General features: G+C 40.0%; 1 long non-coding RNA gene across 3 annotated transcripts in view; it reads left to right on the top strand.

Moving 5' to 3' along the window:
- LOC143684216 (uncharacterized) overlaps positions 1–23,315 on the top strand; it is a 129,850-nt gene that overhangs the window by 12,972 nt on the left and 93,563 nt on the right. The window contains exon 3 of one of the 3 annotated variants that reach the window (XR_013175915.1): positions 18,676–18,992. The exons of 1 other annotated variant lie outside the window; for it this stretch is intronic. This is a non-coding gene — a long non-coding RNA (uncharacterized LOC143684216). Of the gene's footprint in view, positions 1–18,675; positions 18,993–23,315 lie in introns of those variants that run through there. One more of the 3 variants, XR_013175918.1, reaches the window with a different exon arrangement.

Genomic DNA, 23,315 nt, shown 5'->3' with positions numbered 1-23,315 from the left:
AAGCCAAGTGAACTGGAATAGCCTACAAGAAAAAGGCGTTGTGCAAGAAGTGTACTTTCTCAGTAGAAAATCCAACATATCAAAACAGGATGGTTAGAGGGCAATAATTCATATTATAAAGACATTTTTCTTACAAAATATCTGATTTGTGAAGTACCCCTCTAGTATTTAAGTCTTGATTTTTCTATCAGCAGCTATTTAATACAGTTTAGGCCACCTGCAAAGTAAAAGGAAGTTTGATGCATTAGGACCCCCTAAAGTTTGGCAGTAGATCTCAATCTCCCTGGAATATTTAAGTGAAAAAATAGAATTCAATATATTTAAAGACAGTTTTTCAAATCTTGATGTATCCAGCGCTTTTTGGCACCATTTCAGTTCATTGCAGCCTCACCTGGCTTGGGGAGTCTTGTCCACTTGTCCTCACCCTTCCCACCCCACCCCCCCACAACCCCAGCCTTTACTCTGAGCACCAACTGCATGTAGATTTTTCACCACTGCAGTGGCTGCACCTGAGCTTGCATGGGACTAACCCGGCTGCACCTGAAGTACAGGGCGTTAATGCCCCTGGGATAAACCTTTGGTCAATGGGAGATGAGAGCTAGTGGGTAAATCCTTTCCCTTCCTCATCTGACCCCCTCCTGACAGACTGTGATGAGGTATGCCTACCCTTCCCGCCTCTCAGAAGGAGGTGCCATGAGATGGTACAATTAGTTATCCTCCATGAGAAGCAGTGGCCATCTCTGTAGTGTGCTATTTCGTATTTGCTGTCCATCCCCCTTGCCCCCTCAGTTTCCCCTGCTTCCACTTTCCTGGGATGACATTTCTGATAAAGGTGTTGCATATAAACTGTTGTTTCAGACTCTGTGTTTTGATTTGCGAAGCTGATGAAATGCAGTATAACAAAACTGGGGTGGCTTTTACAATGGGGACTTATTAACCTACAAGCTTACAGTTCTTAGGCCATGAAAATGTCCAGATCAGGGCATCAACAGCTGACGCTTTTTTCCCTGAAGACCAGCTACCAGCGATCCACAGCTCTTCTGTCCCATGGCCAGACACATGAGAGCATAGTGGGAGGTATGGAGGTCTCCAGTTAAGGCAGAGCTATCTATTTCTGCCTTCAAACCTGTCAATATTTGCTTTGTGTATTTTGGGGTTCTGCTGTTAGATGCATATATAGTTATCATTTGATGTCTTCTTGTTGAATTGACCCCTTTGTCAGTACATGGTCACCTTCTCTGTCATTCCTAACAGTTTTTCACTTAAAGTCTACTTTATGTGATGTTAGTATAGCTAACTCAGCTTCCTTTTGTTTACTATTTACACATGCTGGGCTCTCCCTTCTCTCCCAGGTTTCTTTGCTTCCAGCTTCTGGACTCAGTGGCTTCCTCTCTCTGCTTTTCCTGGGCTTTTTTTCTTATAGCTTCTGTTCCTTTCTCTTTCTCTCTTTTTTTTTCCCTTCCTTAATTTACAAAGGACTCCAGTAAGAAGATTATGACTCACCCTAAATAAGGTGAATCACATCTCAATTTAAGAGTCTACTCACCAAATGGGTCCATACCCATGGGAATGGATTAGGTTTAAGGATATGCTTTTCTGGGGTACATACAGTTTCAAACCATCACACTCAGCTGTCTGGACAACTTAGGCTAAAACTCAGGCTGGACAAAGAGGGGTAAAGCTGGATATAATGTGCATTTTCTGCTCATTACCTAATTTAAAACTACCATTTATTGAGCATCTACTAAGTACCCAACAATTTGGCCAAGTGATTTATATGCCATTTAAAAACACCCTATGAAGAGGTTACTATTACTAACTATAATTTTTATTCTACAGGAAAGAAAATTCAAGCTTAGAGAGTGCCTTGCTCAAGATGATGTTAGTTTACATTCTGATTTCTTTGTCTGCCCTAGCCTGTGTCTGTGTTTGGTAGAGGGAAGAGGAGCTAGGGAGTACCCAACTCTACTTGGTCATTCAGAGCCATTTTTAATCACATTCTTCAAGATGTAAATTATGCGAGACAAATATGTGAAAATGGAGTCACTGAATAAGACAGGTCTTGGACTTAGAGTCCTGTGCAAGAGGCCACGTAGATGGAAACAGCCAAAATGTCCATCAACAGACGAGTGGCTAAACAAACTGTGGTATATAGATACGATGGAATATTATGCAGCTTTAAGACAGAATAAACTTATGAAGCATGTAATAACATGGATGGACCTAGAGAACATTATGCCAAGTGAGACTAGCCAAAAACTAAAGGACAAATACTGTATGGTCCCACTGATGTGAACCGACATTAGAGAATAAACTTGGAATATGTCATTGGTAACAGAGACCATCAGGAGTTAGAAATAGGGTAAGATAATGGGTAATTGGAGCTGAAGGGATACAGACTGTGCAACAGGACTGGATACAAAAACTCAAAAATGGACAGCACAATACTACCTAATTGTAATGTAGTTATGTTAAAACACTGAATGAAGCTGCATCTGAGCTATAGTTTTTTTGTTTGTTTTTATTTTTTTAATATTTTTTATTTTTATTTTTTCTATTATCATTTTATTTCTTTTTCTGTTGTCTTGCTATTTCTTTTTCTAAATCGATGCAAATGTACTAAGAAATGATGATCATACATCTATGTGATGATATTAAGAATTACTGATTGTATATGTAGAATGGAATGATTTCTAGATGTTGTGTTAGTTAATCTTTTTTTCTAATTAATAAAAAAAAAAAAGAGGCCACATAGAGGAAGTGTCAGCTCAGAAAGCCATGATGTGTGTCCAATCGGAAAGGTAGCTCTGCCAAGCTGTCATGCTGTTGTCATTGCATGCCTCACTTGTGGCTTCAGCTTTTGCACCTTGAAGATGAGAAAGTATGGCATACATTCTCAACTCAAACCACCTCTGACTTCTGAGAGGGCCGCATGGGAAAGAGGCCTGAGCTGCTCCGTGGCCAGGATCTCTAACTCCCTCCATTTCTGCTCCCTCATCACACTCCACTGCATCTCTGTCTCCCCAAGCCTGGGCTCAGTCCCACCCAAAGCTGTTTGTGGCAGAGTTTCCCCTTTTCATCTGGTTGGCAGCTGCCTGGTCACTGACCTGTTCAGCAATCATTTTACTCATCCTCAATGTCTCTTCTCCCCCACACTTTTGTTCCATTTTACATAGCAGCCTTTCCAAACTTCCACTACTCTTCTGCCTTTTCCCAAATGTTATCCTCCTCCCACTATGCTCTCAAGAGAGGGAAGGTAGAAGCTCTTTAACTTAGTTTCCCCCAAACTCTAAACTCACTTAGCCCTTTCCTTTGCTTCCAACTTAAACTGTCCCTGGTGCTCTCCATGACATTACCAGATGCCCTGGTGGGATGCAGGGGAAAGCTCTGGACCTTCACTCTGGGCTCCTAGGTCTAAGGCTAGACCTGGAGACATGATGCGCCCTCTCTTCTTTCCATATATTACAAAATATACAAGAAAAACACTATAGGACTTTTCTGCCTTAGTTATTTCTAAAATATTCAGCCTGCTTTTTAGGATCATGTGGGCCTTATTTGCAAAGGCAGTTGTGGAGAGCAGTTGCTACTTGTACATTGACCACATTGTGGAATAGATGGGCACCAAGCTCAGGTTACTTTGACCGTGGGACCCCCCAGATGTGGAGAAAAGATCCCAGGTTGTACTTTTAATTGACCAATTAAGTTTAATAAAATTTGCATAAAAGCCATTATTTGTGAAATCAAAATAGGGTACAAAGCATGGCCCAGAACACCTTCCCCAACCTGTTATTCCTCTCCCCATCCATCACAGAGGCGGTTGAGCAGCCCTGATGATATCATGCATCCAGTGCTTTTGGCTGGTAGAAATAAAGCTAATTTGAGGCTAGTCCTGAAAGTATGTTCATGTACAATGTTCTAGTTTGCTAGCTGCCAGAATGCAACACACCAGAGATGGATTGGCTTTTAATAAAAGAGGATTTATTTTGTTGGTTCTTCAGAGGAAAGACAGCTAACTTTCAACTGAGGTTCTTTCTTACGTGGGAAGGCACAGGGTGATCTCTGCTGGCCTTCTCTCCAGGCCTCTGGGTTCCAACAACTTTCCCTGGGGTGATTCCTTTTTGCATCTCCAAATATCTGGGCTGAGCTGCGAGTGCTGAGATGAGGTATACTGAGCTGCTTGGGCTGTGCTACATTGAGTCTCTCATTTAAGCACGAGCCAATTAAATCAAACATCATTCATTGCAGCAGGCACACCTCCTAACCAAGTGTAGATGTAATCAGGAACAGATGAGGTTCACATGCCATTGGCTCATGTCCACAGCAATAGAACTAAGCACCTTCACCTGGCCAAGTTGATACCTGAATCTAACTACCACATATAGTATTGTTTTAAATTTTTGAATTTCCAAAAAATATTTTTAAATTTTCTATTTTTCCCTCTGTTATTGATTTCTAGCATCAATCCAGTTTAGTTGGAAAAGATACACTCTATGATTTCAGTGTTTTTGCATTTATTGAGACATATTATGACTTAATATATGGTGTAGGCCTGGGAATGATTCATGTGCTCTAAATAAGAATGTGTATTCTGTTACTGTTTGGGTGAAGTGTTCTATATATGTCTATTATGTCTAGTTGGTTTATAATATCATTCAAGTCTTCTATTTCTTCATTCATCTTCTTTCTAGATGTTCTATCCATTAAGGTGGTATATTGAAATCTCCAGTTAAGGTAGAGCTATCTATTTCTGCCTTCAAACTTGTCAATATTTACTTCAATATTTTGGAGTTCTGCTGTAAGACGTGTATATATTTATCATTTTGATGTCTTCTTGTTGAATTGACCCCTTTATCAGTACGTAGTCACCTTCTTTGACATTCCTAACAATGTTTCATTTAAAGTCTATTTTATGTGATGTTAGTATAGCTAACTCAGCTTCCTTTTATTTACTATTTACAAGGTGTATTTTTTTTCTGTCCTTTTAGTTTCAGGCTACTTGTTTCTTCAAATTTTAGATAAATGTCTTATAAACAGCAAATAGTTGAGTTATGATTTTTTTTATCCATTCTCCCAATCTCTGCCTTTTGACTGAAGAATTTAATCTATTTGCATTTAAAGTAACTGCTGATACTGCAAGATTTTCTTCTGTCTTTGGTCTTGGTATGTGTTCTAGTCTTTTAGCTGCCAGACTGCAAGAGACCAGTGACGGACTGGCTTTTAATAAAAGGGGATTTATTTCATTAGTTCTTCAAAGGAAAGGCAGCTAACTTTCAACTGAGTTTCTTTCTTACGTGGGAAAGCACAGGGTGATCTCTGCTGGCCTTCTCTCCAGGCCTCTGGGTTCTAACAACTTTCCCTGGGGTGATTCTTTTCTGATCTCCAAAGGCCTGGGCTGAGCTGCGAGCACTGAGATGAGGTATGCTGAGCTGCTTGGGCTGTGCTACGTTGAGCGCTTTCATTTGAGCACCAGCCAATTAAATCAAACATCATTCATTGCAGCAGGCACACCTCCTAGCCAACTGCAGATGTAATGAGCAACAGATGAGGTTCGCATACCATTGGCTCATGTCCACAGCAACAGAACTAGGTACCTTCATCTGGCCAAGTTGACACCTGAACCTAACTACCACAGTATGTCATATATTTTTTTGTCTCTCAGTTCTTCTGTTAATGCATACTTTCATATTTATTTGCTTTTTGTGTGTGTTGCACCATTTTGAGTTTATTCTCATTTCTTTCTCTCTATATTTTTTTCTTTGTAGTTTCCATGATGCTAACATCCTAAATCTATAGTAATCATATTTGATTTGATACCAACTTAACTTCAATTGCATGTGCAACTGTTCTTCCTATAACCTCCACCCCCACCATTTTGTTGTATCTGTACAAATCATATCTTTATACATTGTATGTTTCAAACCATAGATTTATCATTATTTTAGAACCTATAAGAAGTAGCAAGTGGAGTTACATATCAAAAAATACAATACAATAATTCTGGCCTTTATAATTACTGATATGCTTACCTTTACTGGAGAACTGTCTTAGTTTTTGTTCATCTGGATATGTCTTAATCTACCCTTCTTTTTCAAAAGACAGGCTCACTAGATATAAAATTCTTGATTGACAGTTATCTTATTTCAGCACTTTAAATATTTCATCCACTGCCTTCTGCATCCATGGTTTATGATTAGAAATTGAAAATTAATCTTATTAGGACTTGATGTTCATAACATTGCTTTAATCTTGCAGTTTTCAGAATTTTCTCCTTGTCCTTGGTATCGAGTATGTTTCACGTTAAGTTTACCCTGTTTGGTGTCCTTTTGGCTTCTTGAGTGTGCATATTCATATCTTTTGTTAAAGTTGGGAAGTTTTCTGCTGTTATTTCTTTAAATACTCCTTCTGCCTCTTTGCCTCTGTCCTCTCCTTCTGGGTCTCCCATAATCCTTATATTGGTCTGATGGTGTTCTACAGGTCTCTTAAGCTCTGTTCCTTTTTAAAGTTTCTTTTTCTTTGTGCTCCTCACCTCAATCATTTCAATTTTCTTGTCTTTGGGTTCACTTATTCTTTCTTCTCCTAGCTCCAATCAGCTGCTGTTAATGTGTTGTGCAAATCCAGTATTTCTTTTTGGTTCCTTTAAAAAATGTATCTTTATTGAGAGTCTCATATTGATCATTCAATGTTTTTCTAATATCCTTTAGTTCTTTTTGTGTGTTTTTCTTTATCTCCCTCAGCATACTGAGGATTCCTTTTTTTTTTTTTTAAGTCTTTGCCAGTATATCCAAAGTCTGGGTCTTCAGTGATCATTTCTCATTTTTTTTTCCTGTTCCTTTCAATGAGCCAGTATTTCCTTTCTCATTCTTTTCTTGTAATATTTTGTTGCACACTATGCCTCTTACTATTAACTCTGGGGTTTATTCCCTGAACTGTTTGTTAAGTTTATATCCAGCTAGTGATATGACAGAGATTTCTTTGATGCCAGTAGGTAATAAAAATCAATAAACCCATGCAAAAATCACCTTTCACAGTCTTCAGCAATCAGCACTGCATTGACCAGTGATTTCCTTTAGTGTTTAGCTCTCCTTTCAGGAAGCTCATCACAAAGTAAATGCAAAGTTCAGGATCCTCTATGTCTTTTCTGAGCCTGTGCCTCGCCCTGGACTTGTGCTGGCTGGTAGCTTTATTAATTCCCCAGTTTACAGGAATTTGAATAGCTGCTTCCATTCCCTTGAAAGGGACTTTCTGGCCATCCTAGATGCTAGATTCTATGACTTAAAGCAGTCAAGTTTTGCCCCAGACAATTTTAACTTAATTTTTTTCTTACATTGCTTTAGTTGTCAGTGAGCTGAACCTGAGGTGCATTTCCTCAGTGTTTTTGGCTGTCAACCAATTGATTGGCACCAACATATAGGATTCCCAGTATATGCATAGGGGTTACTCTGCTCCCACCATAACAGGGCCAGGGACCACTGTGGGAGTGCAGGTTGGCTTCCCACTGCACAGGTGTGGGGGTATGAGGGCAGTCAGCAAGGGCACCATGAGCTTCTCCTGCCAATTTTCAAACTGCATTTTCTTGATTCAACCCTCTCCCAGTTATTACAACCCTTTATCTATTGTCCGGACTTTTGAGGACAATGGCTCTGCCAGTTTTGGGTTGTTGTTCAGAGATTCTGTGAGGAAATGGCACCCTAGAATGTCTTACGCCACCATCTTGGGTGAATGGAACTCATTATGTACTCTTTTAGTTTGGCTTCTTCCTGTCAACATGATTATCTCAGATTCATCCACATTTTCACATGTATTCTTTTCATCCTGAATAGCATTCCATTGTATGGATACACCACAATTTGTTTATCCAGTCACTGTTGACAGACATTTGAGCTGATTCCAGTTTTGTACTATTACAAATAAAACTGTTAAAACATTTGTGTACAAGTCATTGTATGGACATTTGCTTTCTTTTTTAGGGGTAAATGCATAGGAGTGAACTGTTTGGATCATACCATAGGGGTATATTTACCTTTTTAAGAAGTAGGGCAGGTCTAAAAAAGTTTTCTAATAACAGGAGCCTCTGTTGTTTAGGATATGTCTCATTAACATTTTGTTTTTTAAGTGCCAAGATGGAAAATTATACCCCTATTCAAAACAAACCCATTAACTCTGACCTTTTATGTTAATAAACCTTATGCCATCCATACAGAAACTGATATAAAGTATATATTGCACATTTTCAAATTTTGCCTTGAAACACATTAACTTTTATTTAAGAAAACGAGTAAATGTGTCAAAGATTCCCATCCTTCTCAGTAACACCCTCACTGGTTAAAAAGCTTAAAAGGTTGAAGTCTGTATCCTGTACTTACATAAGCCAGGCTCCCCTCAGTATACAACAGGCTCAGAACCCACATCATATTGAGGCTCCTTTTCTTTGAGTTGAGAGAGAGTTAAAGGCCTTCTCATATGATTTTTGATAGATTGAACAAGCTAGAGTCCCAGTAAGCAACAGGAAGCAATTCTGGATATCTTTTCAAAAAAGGGAATTTATGAGAAAGACATGGTACAACTCCAGCATGGAGAAAGGTAAAGAACTGGATGTGAAACATTTGAGAACCGGAGAACACAGGACACCTCATCAGGAGGGCCATTTCCATACCCTGCGGTGGATAGCAGCATAGGACAGATTAAGCTGTAGCATACTTTCTTTCCATGCATTACCCAACTCAAGATTCAAAGTGTTGAGAATGAAGGGATCAACTGGGATCACAATTTGGAGATGACCTATGTTCCTGGATGTATCAGGTGAGCAAAAGGAAGGCTCTAGTTGAAAGAAGCTTCAAGGATGCCTTCCTTATCATTGTGTGTGCACAGGCATGTGGATTTGCCGTGCCATTAAGAAAGCACAGGGAGCTGAGGAATCAGGAAAGGCAGGCAGGCTCGGTATGCATAAGTGACAACAGTCCCTCATATTGGAAGGTGTTCTCTCAAAAGGATGACCTCCATACACTTCAAGTGTAATCTGAACTTAAAACCTACTTTAGCTTAATAGACTGAAGGTTATCAAGAAAACCCTGGTCTTTCTACTTGTCCTTCAGTTCTTCAGACATAAGACAGAGCCCCAGAGTCTGAGGAAGCCAAAAGAGCACAGATCCATGTGGAAAGACATGGCTAGTCATTTGTATGGAAATCTGACCCTCTGCAGTAGCCAGCATTGACAGCAGCACCCAATTTATTGGCTGTTGTTTGGAATTCTGACCCAAATCACTAGTTTCCTGATCTGCAGGCACAAACTCTTGACTTAGAGGGATAACCTCTGACTTTCAAGTGAACCCCAGGTATCTTTTGATTGTGCAGCATGTAAGATTTAGCATAGACTTGTGAGAATGTCACAAGAGGATGGCATGTGGGATGCAGTGCAATAGTATAGGTTCTCTTATATACAGGAGAGTTTAATTTTTTTTCCATGATGTGGAAATTCAAATTTCAGAGCCCATAAATGCAATTTTTTCTTCAATTGTTTTTTTAAAAACTTTAAAATATTTGTGCAGTTAATTACAGACATTGTCCACCACAAGGTTCATTGTGTTATACATTCCCAGGTTTTAATCTCCAACTTTCATTCTGGTGACATACATGATTCTAAACTTTCCCTTTCTACCAAACTCACACACCATTCAGTACTATTAATTATTCTCACAATAATGTGCTGCCATCACCTCTGCACAATTTCCAAACGTTAAAGTTCACCCTAGTTAAACATTCAGCACATATTAAGCAACTGCTCCCCATTCTTTAGCCTCATTTTATATCCTGGTAACCTATAGTCTATATTTTATGTCTATGAGTTTACATATTATAATTATTTCATATCAATGAGATCATAAAATATTTGTCCTTTTGTGTCTATTTATCTATTGTTTCTTTTGTTGCTTAGATTTTTGGGTATAAAGTCTAAGAAACTACCCCTTATTACTAGATTTTTAAGATGTTTCCCTCTATTTTCTTCTAGGAGTTTTATGGTACTGGTTTTTATATTTAGGTGCTTGATCCATTTCTTTTTGTGTGGGCAGGCTCCAGGAATCAAAGCTAGGTCTCTGCATGGCAGATGAGAACCCTGCCACTGAGCCTCCATTGCCTGCCCAGTATTTGATCCATCTTGAGGTAATTTTTGAATAAGGTATGAGATAGGAGCCCTCTCCCATTTTTTTGGTCATGGAGATCCAGTTCTCCGAACACCATTTATTGACTCTTCTGCCATTGAGTGCATTTTGACCTTGTCAAAAATCAGTCAAGGGCCACGGTGGCTCAGTGGCAAAATTCTCGCCTGCCATGGCAGAGACCCAGGTTTGATTCCCTGTGCCTGCACATGCAGAAAATATATATATATCAATTGACATTGATGTGAGGATCTGTTTCTGAGCTCTCAATTAGATTCCATTGATCAATAGGTTTACCTTATGCCATGGATACCATGCTCTTTTGAACACCATAGCTTTATAATATGCTTTAAAGTCAAGACATATGATACTTCACACTTCTCTCTTCTTTTTCAAGATGTTTTTGGCTATTTGAGGCTCTTTTATCCTCCCAAATAAAACTGTTAATTAGCTTCTCCATTTCTGCAAAGTAGCATATTGGAATTTTGATTGAGATTGCATTGAATCTGTAGATCAATTTTGGTAGAATTGACATCTTAATGACATTTGCCTTCCCTCTTAATGGCACTTAGCCTTCCAATCCAGGAACACGGAATGTCTTTCCATTTATTCTTCTTTGGTTTCTTTTAGCAATGCTTTGTAGTTTTCTGTGTACAAGTCCTTTACGTCCTTGGTTAGGTTTATTCCTAGATACTCGATACTTGGTTCTTTTAGGTGCCATTGTAACTGGAATTTTTTTCCTTGATTATCTCTTCAGACAGCTCATTAGTAGTGTACAGAAACACAATTGATTTTTGTGTATTGTTCTTGTATTCCACCACTTTGCTGAACTCACTTATTAGCTCAAGTAACTTTGCTGTCATTTTTTTCTGGGTTTTCTAAAAATAGGATCATGTCATCTGTAAATAGCAGCAGTTTTACTTCTTTTCCAATTTGGATTTCTTTTGTTCTTTTTTTCTTACCTAATTGCTCTAGCTAGAATTTCTAGCACAATGTTGAGTAATAGTGGTGACAGTGGGCATTCTTGTCTTGTTCCCAATCGTAGAGGGAAAGCTTCCAGTCGCTCACCATTTAGTCTGATGTTAGTTGTGGGTTTTTCATATAAGCCCTTCATCATATTGGGAAGTTTTCTTTGATTGCTACCTTTTAAAGTGTATCATGAAAGGATGCTGAATTCTGTCAAATGCCTTTTCTACGTCAAGTAAGATGATCATGTGTTTTTTCCCTTTTAATTTGTTAATGTGTATTACATTAACTGATTTTCTTGTGTTGAACCACCCTTGCCTACCTGGATAAAATCCACTTGGTCATGGGGTATAATTCTTTTAATGTGTTGTTGGATTCAATTTGCAGGTATTTTGGTGATGATGTTTGCATCTATACTCACTAGAGAGATTGGTCTGAAGTTTTGATTCTTTATTTTATTTTTTTTGTATGCTCTATGGTGGCGGTCACATTTCATTCTTTTTCCATGTAACTATCCCGTTATTGCAGTAAATTCATTTGTTGAATTTTGGGGGGTGGGGGAGAGATTGTTATGGGCCAGGAACCGAACCTGGGTTTCCCCACACGGCAGCTGAGAATTCTACTACTGAGCTACCCTTACACCACAAGTTTTCCTTCTTGTAGTATCTTTGTCTAGCTTTGGTATTAGAGTAAAGTGGCTTCATAGAATGAATTAGGTCATGTTCCCTTTTCCTCAAATTTTTGGAAGAGTTTGGACAGGAATGTTTGGTAAAACTCACCTGTGAAGCCGTCTGGGCTTTTCTTTTTTGGTAGGGTTTTGATGACTGATTTGATCTCTTTATGCTCTTTATGTGTGATTCATCTGTTGAAGTCTTCTATTTCTTCTTGAGTCGGTGAGTTAGTATGTTTGTAGGAAATTGTCCATTTCATCCGAGTTGTCTAGCTTGTTGGCATATAGTTGTTCATAGTAACCACTTATGATCTTTTTTATTTCTTTGGGGTCTGTGTAATGCCCCCCTCTCATTTCTGATTTTATTTGCAGCTTTACTCTTTTTGTCTTTGTCAGTCTAGCTAAGGGTTTGCTGATTTTACTGATCTTCTCAAAGAACCAACTTTTGGTTTTATTGATTCTTCAATTATTTTTTATTCTTCATTTTGTTAATTTCTACTCTAATCTTTGTTATTTTCTTCCTTCTGCTTGCTTTGGGATTAGTTTGCTGTTTCTTCTCAAGTTTCTCCAGTTGCTCAGTTAGGTTGTTGATTTTTGCTCCTTCCTCCTTTTTAAGGTTATAAATTTACCTTACAGCACCACCTTTGCTGCATCCTGTAAGTTTTGATATGCTGTATTCTTGTTTTCGTTCATCTTGAGAAATTTACTGATTTGTTTTGCAGTTTCTTCTTTGACCTACTGATTGTTTAAGAGCATGTCATTTAACCTCCATATATTTGTGTATTTTCTGTTTCTCTGTTTGTTATTGATTTCCAGCTTCAATCCATTATGCTCAGAGAAAGTACTTTGAATAATTTAAGTCTTTTAAAATTTATGAAGTCCTGTTTTGTGCCCCAGCATATGGTATATCCTTGAGAATGTTCCATGAGCACTTGAGAAAAATGTGTATCCTGTTCTTTTGCATTGTAGTATTCTGTATATGTCTATTAGATCTAGTTCATTTATCATGTTATTAAGATTCTCTGTTTTGTTTATTGATCTTCTATTTAGTTGGTCTATCTATTGAAGAGAGTGGTGTGTTGAAGTCTCCCACTGTTATGGGAGAGTCGCCCATTACTCCCTTGAGTTTTGCCAGTGTTTGTCTCATGTACTTTGGGGCACCTTGATTAGGAGCATAGATATTTATGATTGTTATTTCTTTTTGTTGAATTGTCCCTTTTATTACTGTATAGGGTTCTGCTTTATCTCCAAACATTTTTGCATTTAAATTCTATTTTGTCTGATGTTAGTGTAGCTACCCCAGCTTTCTCTGGTTAGTACTTGCGTGGAGTATTTTTTTCCATCCTATCACTTTCAACCTACTTGCAACTTTGGGTCTAAGATAAGTCTCTTATAAACAGCATATAGATGGATCACATTTTCTAAGCTATTATATCAATCTATGTCTTTTGATTGGGGAGTTTAATCCATTAACATCCAAAGTTATTACTGTAAAGCCAATTCTTGATTCAACCATCTTATCCTTTGGTTTTTATTTCTCAGATCTGTTTTTTATCTCTCTCTCTTTTTATTCTTTAAGTTACCCTTACTAATATTCTTCAATTTTGTACCCTCCTCCAAATCTCTCTCTCCTATCTTTCATTTTCATCTGGTAAGACCCCCTTTAGCAGTTCTCATAGGGCTGGTCTCTTATTAGTGAACTCTCTTAGCTTCTGTTTATCTGTGAATATTTTGAACTCTTCCTCATTTTTGAAGGATAGCTTTGCTGGAGAGAAGAGTCTTGGCTGGCAGTATTTCTCTTTCAGTGTCTTAAATGTGTCATACCATTGCCTTTCTGCCTCCATGATGTCTGATGAAAAGTCAGCATTGAAGTCTTATTTGGCTTCCCTTGTATATGGTGAATCGCTTTTCTCTTGCTGCTGTCAGAATTTTCTCCTCTTTAGCATTTGACAGCCCAATTACTCTGTGTCTTGGAGTGGTTTGATTTGGATTTATTCTGTTTGAAGTATGTTGGGCTTCTTGGATTTCTGTATTTATGTCTTTTATAAGGGTTGAGAAATTTACAGCCATTATTTCTTCAAATATTCTTCCTGACCCTTTTCCCTTCTATTCTCCTTCTGGGACACCCATGATATGCATATATTTGTGTGCTTTGTGTTATCAGTCATTTCCCTGAGACCCTGATCAAATTTTTCCAGTTTTTTCTCCCTTTGTTCTTTTGTCTGTTCAAATTTGGTGTATCTGTCTACTAGGTCACTGATTCTTTCTTCTGCCTCTTCAGATCTGCTATTGTGTGTCTCCAGTGTACTTTTAATTTCGTTTACAATTTCTTTTATTTCTGTAATATCTGTCATTTTTCTATGTATCCTTTCAAATTCTTCTTTATGCTTCCTAGTTTCTTCTTTGTATTTTATTTATTTATTTATTTATTTTTGCACGGGCAGGCACTGGGAAGTTTCTTCTTAATGTTATCTCTTTAGACACAGTTTTAGTTTGTTAAGGCTGCTGGAATGCAATATATCAGAAATAGAGTGGCTTTTTAAAAGGAAATTTATTAAGTTCCAAATTTACAGTTCTAAGGCCATGAAAATGTCCAATTAAGGCGCAATCACAGGTTACCTTCACTCAAAAAGACTGATGCTGCCCAGAACCCCTCTGTGATCCAGGAAAGCATGTGGCTGGTGTCTCCTGGGGTCTTTGGTTTCTGGATACCTCTGTCAGCTGGGAAGGCTCATGGTGACATAAGCCAGCTTTCTCTCCTGGCTTTTCATTTCATAAGGCTTCCCTAGGTTGTTTTCCTTCTGCATCTCTAAAGGCCTCTGGCTGTGTGGGCTCTGAAGTTTTTTCCAAAATGGTTCCCTTTTAAAGGACTCCTGTAAGCAACCCCACCTTGAATGGGTATAGACCCATTTCCATGGAAACTGTTTACTCAAAAAGATCCCACTCGGCAATATTGAATGAGGATTAAAGAATATGGCTTTTCTGGGGTACACAACAGTTTCAAACTGGCACAGACACATTTTCCTTCATTTCTTTTGATTCAGGAGATTTGTTTGCACATCTTTGATTAGTTGTTCCATATTCTGTATCTCCTCTGACATTTTGATCTGTTCCTCTGACTGGGCCATTTCTTCTTGAGTTTTAGTATGCCTCGTGATTTTTAGCTGATATCTGGTCATCTCATTATCTTGATGGGTCTAATCTGAAGGTTTATTTTTCTGTCTTTTCTAGGGTTTAGTTGTTGCCTGGACTTGTATTAGGGCACTGCTTTGATGCTTGGGTCTTCTGTATTTCTCAGCCAAAACATGCCGGGTGCCTGTGCATGGGGTTTAGACCAGCTCCTATGGGCCTGGGATAAGGTCTTGGAGAGGCTCTGAAGAGCCCTGCTGTCTTCCCCTGCACTTCCTGATCTTCCCAGCAGATGGTGCTGTTTGGTGACTTAAGTCATCCTCAGAAGCTCTTTGCCTCTTTGTGACCCCCAGCATGCGACCAGGCAGGGCTGAAACTTAGGGGTTCTTGTGCTTACACTTCTCCAGTCAAGATCTGGCTCAACGTAGGTCTGTGTCCCCCACTTTCCTTAGGGTGGAGGCTCCCAGCTGCCTCAGTCTATAGCCATCTCCCAGGCAAGCTTCAGGAAGCCCACTGCTCCTTCCCTCAAGGGCGGGGAACGCACCAGGACTCAGGGCTGGAAACACAGTGTCTGTCCACACGTTTTCTCAGACTCTCCGTCCCTCACTGACCTGGATCTTGAGATGTCCTTCCCTGCCCCCAGGTTCCCAAACAGTTGATTTGGGTAGTTTCTGCCTGGCTACTTGCTGTTTTTAGGGAAGATTTTGCAGTTCCCTCCCTAATTCCCCACTTCGGAAACTCCTCCTTCCACCCTTTTGTTTTTGCTACCCCTCATGGCTTAGTCTTGCCGTGGTCCCTGTAGACCTTTGTCTCTGTGTCTGGAGATAGATGGGGATCTGTCTCACTGAGGGGTGAGATTTTATAGTCTGTGTTCCCAGGGAGGAATCTGGCTGCTGCCTCTGGGCACTTCCTGAGCTGTGTGGGAACAAGTGATGGGGAGGGGAGAGGATTAAACAGCCCTGGATGGAAGTTTCCTACCTGACATTTTCCTTTCTTCGAATCAATGTTTGTGGAATCCTTCTCCAATCTGTAGCTTCCTCCAGAGTCCTAAACAAGTGAGAATTTTCCTTGTGTTGGTAGAATCTCTGGGGAAAGGTTTTCAGTAGCTATTTACATTGCCACATTGATGACGTCACCAGGAGTTTAATTTAGAGACCAGCCTGAGAACCAGAGGTAGCCTAGGTGATCTTTAAATATATTTTCCTATGATGTTTTAGGGCAATAAGAGAAGGTAAGAACATGTTTCTGTCTCACAACTTGATTTTGTTGACCCCAGTTAGAGCTCATCACTGTACCTATTCAGTCTCAGGAAAAATAAATAAATAAAAATAACTAGCAGTAGAAGGAATGTTCTTGTGCACAGATATGTCTAAAGCTCTATCATTATCCCTCTCCTCTTCAGGAAACATTTTCCTTTTTTTAATGCAAGGTTTATGATAAAATGATTTTAAGTTTATAGAATATTTGCAGATATAGAACGTAGCATACCCATACATCTTTCACCCAGCTCCCCCTGGTACTGACATCTTACATAAGTTATTAAGATTGATTAAATACTAATAACTGATCTATAGACATTATTTGAATTTTGCCAGTTTTCCCGTAAATTCTGTTTTTCTGATCTAGAATCTAATCCATGATCCCTCTTCACAATTAGCTGGCATATCTTCTTTGTCTCTTCCAATTAATGGCAGTGTTTGTCTTTTGTGGACTTGGAACTTTTGAAGTACATTGGTCAGTTATTTTGTAAGGTGTCTCACAGTTTGGGTTTTTCCAGTGTTTCCTGCAGGCTTAGAGTGAGACTCTGCACTTTTGCAAGAATTGATGACGTGCCCCGTGAGTACATCATATTTAGGACATGCTGCCAACCTGTGTTTTTTCTGGTGATGCTCATTTTGATCACTTAAGATGGTATCTGCAAGGTTTCTTCACTGTAAAGTTACTGTTGTAAGAAGATACTTTGGGACTATACAGATATCCCCTTTTTCATCATACGTTCATCTATTTTAGCCCCATCAAAGATTCTTGCCTTCAAAAGTGATCACCACGGTGTTTCCCTAAAGGTGATATTCCATTTCCTTTACTTCTTATACATTTCTATGTTTATCTGTTTTGAATATGGCTATGAGATAGAATCCAGCAAGTTATTTGCTAAATGGCTGTTCTGAGCAAGGAAATGGGATCAGCGGACCTGCCTGCCTTCTCTTCCTCTTGAGGGTTATTGCTGGTCAGTGAAGCTCCTGCTGGCTGTTTGATCTCCTCTGGGGCAGCTGCTGGGGCGTGGAGACTGTCCACGCCCCTTGGCTCTTTGCTGCCCTCTGTGTTTTTGCTCCTGCTTTCCTTACACCAGGAATGCCCTCCCCCCTCACCTTCTAGACTGTTGTGTTGACTCTTGGATAAAAATCAAGCTATTTGCCTGTGGTGAGAATGAGAAAATGATTTTGAGAGCTTTGAGGGTTTTATGTTAGCAGCAGCAGGTAGAAGAGACAACGGGAAGGTGAGGTTTTACAGCAAAGGAGCTTAAAGTGATGTAGGCAGACAAGAAGGAGCAGGAAGCAGATAAAATTCAGCGAGCTGTCTTCCCCTTGACATGGCCAGACCCAGGATAGAAAAGGGAAATTCTGGAAACAGATATTTTAAAAAGAATCAATGTTCAGTAAATATAAGGGAAAGTACAGAAGCTGAGATGAGACTTTGATGTCAGTGCCTCTTTCTCTGGGAGGGTGCTGGTATCAGTTTCCTTCAGAAGGTCAATAAAAATGTAAGAAAGGAGATCCCATGCGATGAATACAAAAGAAATTCCTGTGTAACCAACATCTTCCATGTGCCATGCCATGCCATGCCAGTACAACCCTGCTGATGATGTGACATACAAGGTGGATCTGTTTCAGTTACCACAGAATAGAAAAAATTTTATGTGATCCTATGATGCAGCATAACTGAAAAATTTAAGGTACCATCTCCCCAGAGCCAAAGTTCGTTCCTCTTCCTTGCCTTTCAGTGCACCAGGCTTCTCTTTCTAAAGATAAATGGATTTAGACAGAAACCCAAGACTCTCTCCCAGTGTCTGAGTAATTCTCTACTCTATTGAGAGGCTTCTTGATGTTTTGTTCCATTATATCTCAGGTTATGGTATCAGTGCATCTTAGAGAGAAAATGTCCTTCTTCGGGCATTGTGTGTCATTGTGGAGTCCCTTGATTCTAGTTAATTTCCTGTGTTTGGGAGCGTATATGTACTAGGGTCACCCACCCACCCCCCAGCCCACCATGAGGAACTGCAGATAGAGTCATTTTTACCGCCCCTTTTCAAAGCAGATGTGTGTCACCGTTTGTGATGGTTACATTCTGGTGTCAACTTGGCCAAATGATTATGCCTAGTTGTCTGGTCAGGCAAGTACAAGCCTGACCATAGCTGGAAGGATATTTCATGGCTGATTGATAAAGCAGAGAGCTGGTGTATTAAATCATCAATCAGTTGATTGCATCTGTGGCTCATTACATCTGTGATCAATTAAGGTGTATCTCCCACAATGAGATAATCCCATCAGTTGAAAGCTTTTAAGGAAGAAGAGATTCTTTCACTGCTTCTTCAGCCAGTGAGCCTCTCCTGTGGAGTTTCCTTCCAGTCCCTTCATCGGAGACACCAGCTTCACAGCCTTCCCTGTGGATTTTGGAGTCTTTCATTCCCAGGGTTGTGTGAGATACCTTTATAAATCCCAAATTTACTGATCTCTCCTGTTGATTCTATTTCTCTAGAGAACCCTGACTAACATACCATTCAAGTAGAAAGGGGCTAGAATCTTACAAGACAGGACTTCACCAGCTGGAACCAGAAGAAAAAGAAAAGCAACTGTCCGTCTGCTCTGGGCAGTGTGCCCTCCTGGAAATTTACTGAATAGTGCCAAATTCCAGAAAAATCCATTCCTTAAAATGCCAGCAGAAGGTACAGACTTATGGAGTAATGAAGAAATTATGCAGGCTGTGTAAAGCTCAATTCATCACCAGGCTTGGGTAATGGAAATAAATGCCCACCCAGACTTTGTGTTAGAAACATTAATAATTAGTTCATGGGAGCTGTTGCCCAGGAATGTCCTGGCTGTGATTCAGATCCTGGGCATGAAAGAATGTGACATAAATGCTGTGAAGCTATAGGGTAGGGAGACATTTTGTCCTGCGTGGGTTGCAAATCAGAAGCAATCTCCTGCTACCGCAAGGCAGTGAGATGTGATGGCTTTGGGAATGTCTCTGTGGGTTGAAAAAAAATTGTGAAGTTAATCTTGGCTGTCTTTCATTTTCTCTTACTGCACCTTTCACAGAAGTTTTTTGTTGCTGTTTTCCTCTTTCCATCAGACTAATTTCCATAGCATGTCCTCTCCTGACTCTCTTCCATTACCTGGCCCACGGTTGTTACAATGCCTCTAACTGGGCTCTCATCTTTGTCCTTCTGATCTGTCACTCCACCCCCTTCCTCAGGGACTTAAGAGAGTCCTCCTGCTGCCTAACGAATAAAGTGCAGAAGGGCTGACCCTGGCAGTGAAGTCATTTTCATCATACAATTGCCCACTCACCTTGCCTCATTCTGTCTGACTTACTTTTGAATTCAACTTTTGTTCTATAATTTTGTTATGATCATATACGTATGTAAACATAAAATTTTCCATTTTAACCATTTCATGTAAACAATTCAGTGGTATTAATTACATCCATCATGTTTTACAACCATAACCACCATACATTAGCAAACTTTTTCATAATCCCAAATAGAGACTCTGTATCCTTTAAGCAATAACTCCCCATTTTTCCTCGATCTTCTCCCAGTCTCTGATAACCTCTAATCTTCTTTTTGTCTCTGTGTTTTTACCTATTTTAGATATTTCATGTAAGTGGAATTGTACAATACATGGCCTTTTGTGTCTGACTTCCTTCACCCAGCATGGTGTCTTCAGGGTTCCTCCATGTTGTAGCCTGTATCAGGACGTCTTTCTTTTTTTATGGCTGAGTGATATTCCATTGTATGGACAGACCACATTTTCTTTATCCATTCATATGTGCTGGACACCTGGGTAGTCTCCACCTTTTGGCCCTTGTGATGGTCACCGGTTTTAATCCATACCTTCTCTTCCTTTCATCTGTACTTGTGTTGTTCCATCCTTGCTCTTCCCCAATCACTGCCTCAGAAGGCAGATAGGTTCCCTTCTCCTTGGAGCCATCCTTGCTCTCCCCAGGTAAGGAGACGCTCCAATCTGATATCTGTCTTTAGTGGCACATATAATTTCTACCCCAATATCCTAATTGTCTATGTAAATGTTCTCTCTTGTTGAAAGGAGCCATGCCTGGCTCCACTTCGTATTCTTTCTAGTCCCCATGTACTACTTTGCACATACTGAGTTCTCTATTACTCTTGGTCGAATGAATGAAAGAAATAATTTATGACCGATAATAGCTGTTAAGACCCCCTGCCCAAGAGTATTTGTGTTTAATGGGAGGAATGGTGGTTTGGAGTTATGTACCCCCAAACGCACAGGTCCATTCCTGTGGGTGTGAACTCTTGTAAATAGGTCCTTTGGATGAGGTACTTCCATTAAGGTGTGACCCTCAGGACAGGTCTCAATCCTATATACGAAGCATGCCTTATACGAAGCATCAGAGAGAGAAAGAAAGCCAGAGGGAGCAGCGAGAAATTGAGTGTCCGCAAAACCTGGAAGAGAAGGGGGAGGTCAGGAAAGGCCGCCAAGTGCATTGCCAGTGACAAAAAGAGCCTGGGACCAGCAGTCCCTGTCAGCCAGCCCTAGGACGCCACAGATGGAAGAAAGTATCACCTTGATGCCACCTTGATTTTGGACTTCTAGCCTCAAAACCACAAGCCAATAAATGCCTGTCATCTAAACCAATCCATTGCATGTTATTTGTTTTAACAGCAAGGAGACTAAAACAAGAGGTAACATGAGCTAACAAAAATAATCAGGTCTTTGTGATCAAGCAGGTCTGTCTATAAATCTTGGCTAGGCCACCTTGTTTCTTTCTGTATGTTCCATTACTTCATTGCCTCTTGCTATGCTCATCCCTAAAGGGAAATTCCCTTCTACTTTATAGGGTTGTGGTATGGATTAGAGAAGGTAGCATATGAAGCATCTTCTCATATTAGACCCTCAAACATGTTACTTCATTCTCTTTGTAATTGTCTGAATGCTTTATCTGAAGAAATAAATATCTAAGAGGTGAGCTTTAAGCACCCAAGGTGTTGTCTGAAGGAAGCACCACATTAGGAACCTACATACTGTCCCTTTTCACCCAATAAGTAACTAGTTCTCCCATCTCCTCCAGAGGTTGTGAATGCACCAAGAAGCAAGGTGGCCAGAGGAGACTGTCAGTCATCCCACTTGTCAGACCTAATGTGAGAGTTCATATTCCCAAAGAGACACTGATGATGGCAGCCAAACCTGGCTGAAATGGGCCCCTGCTCCCATATCCCTAAGATATAATCATACGGAGTTTGATTTATTCAACAGATACTTAACAAGTGCCTTACTCCCTGGGGATCTTCTGAGTCTAGTCTCTGCCCTTCAGGTATTTTCTCCCCAGTGTGGGTACAGACAGACAAAAGGGCAGAGAGGTCTGTCCCAGAAGGCAGGAAATTGCAGGTATTTTGGTATAAAGCACAGTTTGAAGTTGGACGTGGTGATTGAGGCTGGAGAGAGACAATGGTCCAAGTGAAGAAGTTTCTTAAATGGCAGTCCTTGGCCCTGTCTCACTACTGGAGCATCATTGGCAATGCACCACAGTTACATTCCTGATTCTGACTGTCACACTCTGGTGCCTGGGAAAGTGGATTTGAAGAGTGGTTTTGACAAGTGGGCGATGGATTAAAACATCACTCCAGGATTCTTTTACCTGCATCAGCCAGTTGCTCACAACTTATAGATGCATGCATGCTTCTCAAAATATGACTCTGTATGCAAGCTATAAAATCCCTAAAGATTATTTAGAGGCAAGGCTGGCAGGCACAGTTATTTTGGTGAGGATCAGTTTGGGGTTGGATGTATGATTATCCTTCTACTGTAGAAACCCATTTCCAAGGAGAAAAACAGTTGAATGTTTTCTAATTTAAATTCCTTCTGTCAATTAATTGAACATACACACACAAGTTGGGCTCACCCACGTTCCAATTCATGTAACTCTCCTCTGGAACACATTAGAAAGAACAATTGATTGGGACGTGGGAGACTGGAGATCATGCCTCAGTTTTGCTACCAAGTAGATGGTATCTTTGTGCCTCAGTTTCTTCAATGTTAGAAGTAGGGCAATAATATTGCATTAGCTCTACCCAGTTCCTAGGGTGATTGCTGAAAGATAAACTGAGACCATAAATATTTAAAAAGAGGTGTAATGTATAAAGATGCAAAATATGAATATTGCAGAAATAGAAATGGCCTCTGAAGTGCTGAGTATCCAAGCCTGAAACAATTCTTGGAAGCAAGAATAACACTGGGGACTTCAGAAAAGTCACATTGCTCCTCAGGGTTTGAGAACCTCAGAATAACAAAGAGATGCTCCATAAGGAAAACCATCCTTGCCACCTGATGATAGGTACTTTTATGGAGCTCCGTTTTTCCTCTCATGCACATGACAAATATACCCATATGCAAGCTAAGACCTGCTCCAATGAAAATTCTGGAAAAAACAAACTTGGGCTGGAAGCTGATTTGGTTAATTAATCATTGCATCCGGTCCATACATATCTGCATATCTATGATGTCCTTAACTTTGTTCTAGATAGTTTGGGAGGCCCAGAAACATAAAGAGAATGTAACAATACAGTTGTTTTAAGAAGATAAAACACAAATGGGGATGAGAAAAATGACACATAAGAGCTGTTAAGTAGAGCAGGGAAACAGTGCAAAAGATGTCACAGGCAGATCTGTGATAAGTGAAGACGGTAGATGCCAAGGTTTCAGAGAAGGAAGACATGAGTGTAAGCTAAATCAGTCGCTGAGTTTGCTGTCAGAGAGAAGGGACTTGAGTTGGGCTTTGATGATTGACTAGGATGTGGATGGGAAAAGAGGATGAGGATGGCTCACGGAAGCACGTGTTCAGGAAGTCACACACAGATCAGCCAGCTGGGACAGCATAGGCAGAGGAGTGGTATCGCGGGAGATTGAATCATGTCCCCCGCAAAAGACATGCTCAAATCCTAATCCCGGTCCTGTGCATGTGAACACATTTGTAAACAGGACCTTGGTGGATGTTATTAGTTAAGTTGTGGCCTCACTGAATAGTGGGCCTTAATCCAGTACAGCTAAAAGTGTACGCAGAAGTGAAAGCCAGGCCAGAAGACAGATATTGCCATGTGATGGAAGTAGAGATGTACGTACAAGCCACAGAATGCAAGGATTGCT

Source organism: Tamandua tetradactyla, chromosome 1 (assembly GCF_023851605.1).
Source record: "Tamandua tetradactyla isolate mTamTet1 chromosome 1, mTamTet1.pri, whole genome shotgun sequence".
Lineage (NCBI taxonomy): Eukaryota > Metazoa > Chordata > Mammalia > Pilosa > Myrmecophagidae > Tamandua > Tamandua tetradactyla.
The sequence above is the reverse complement of the archived record's forward strand: the minus strand, read 5'-3'. Positions and strand labels throughout refer to the sequence as shown.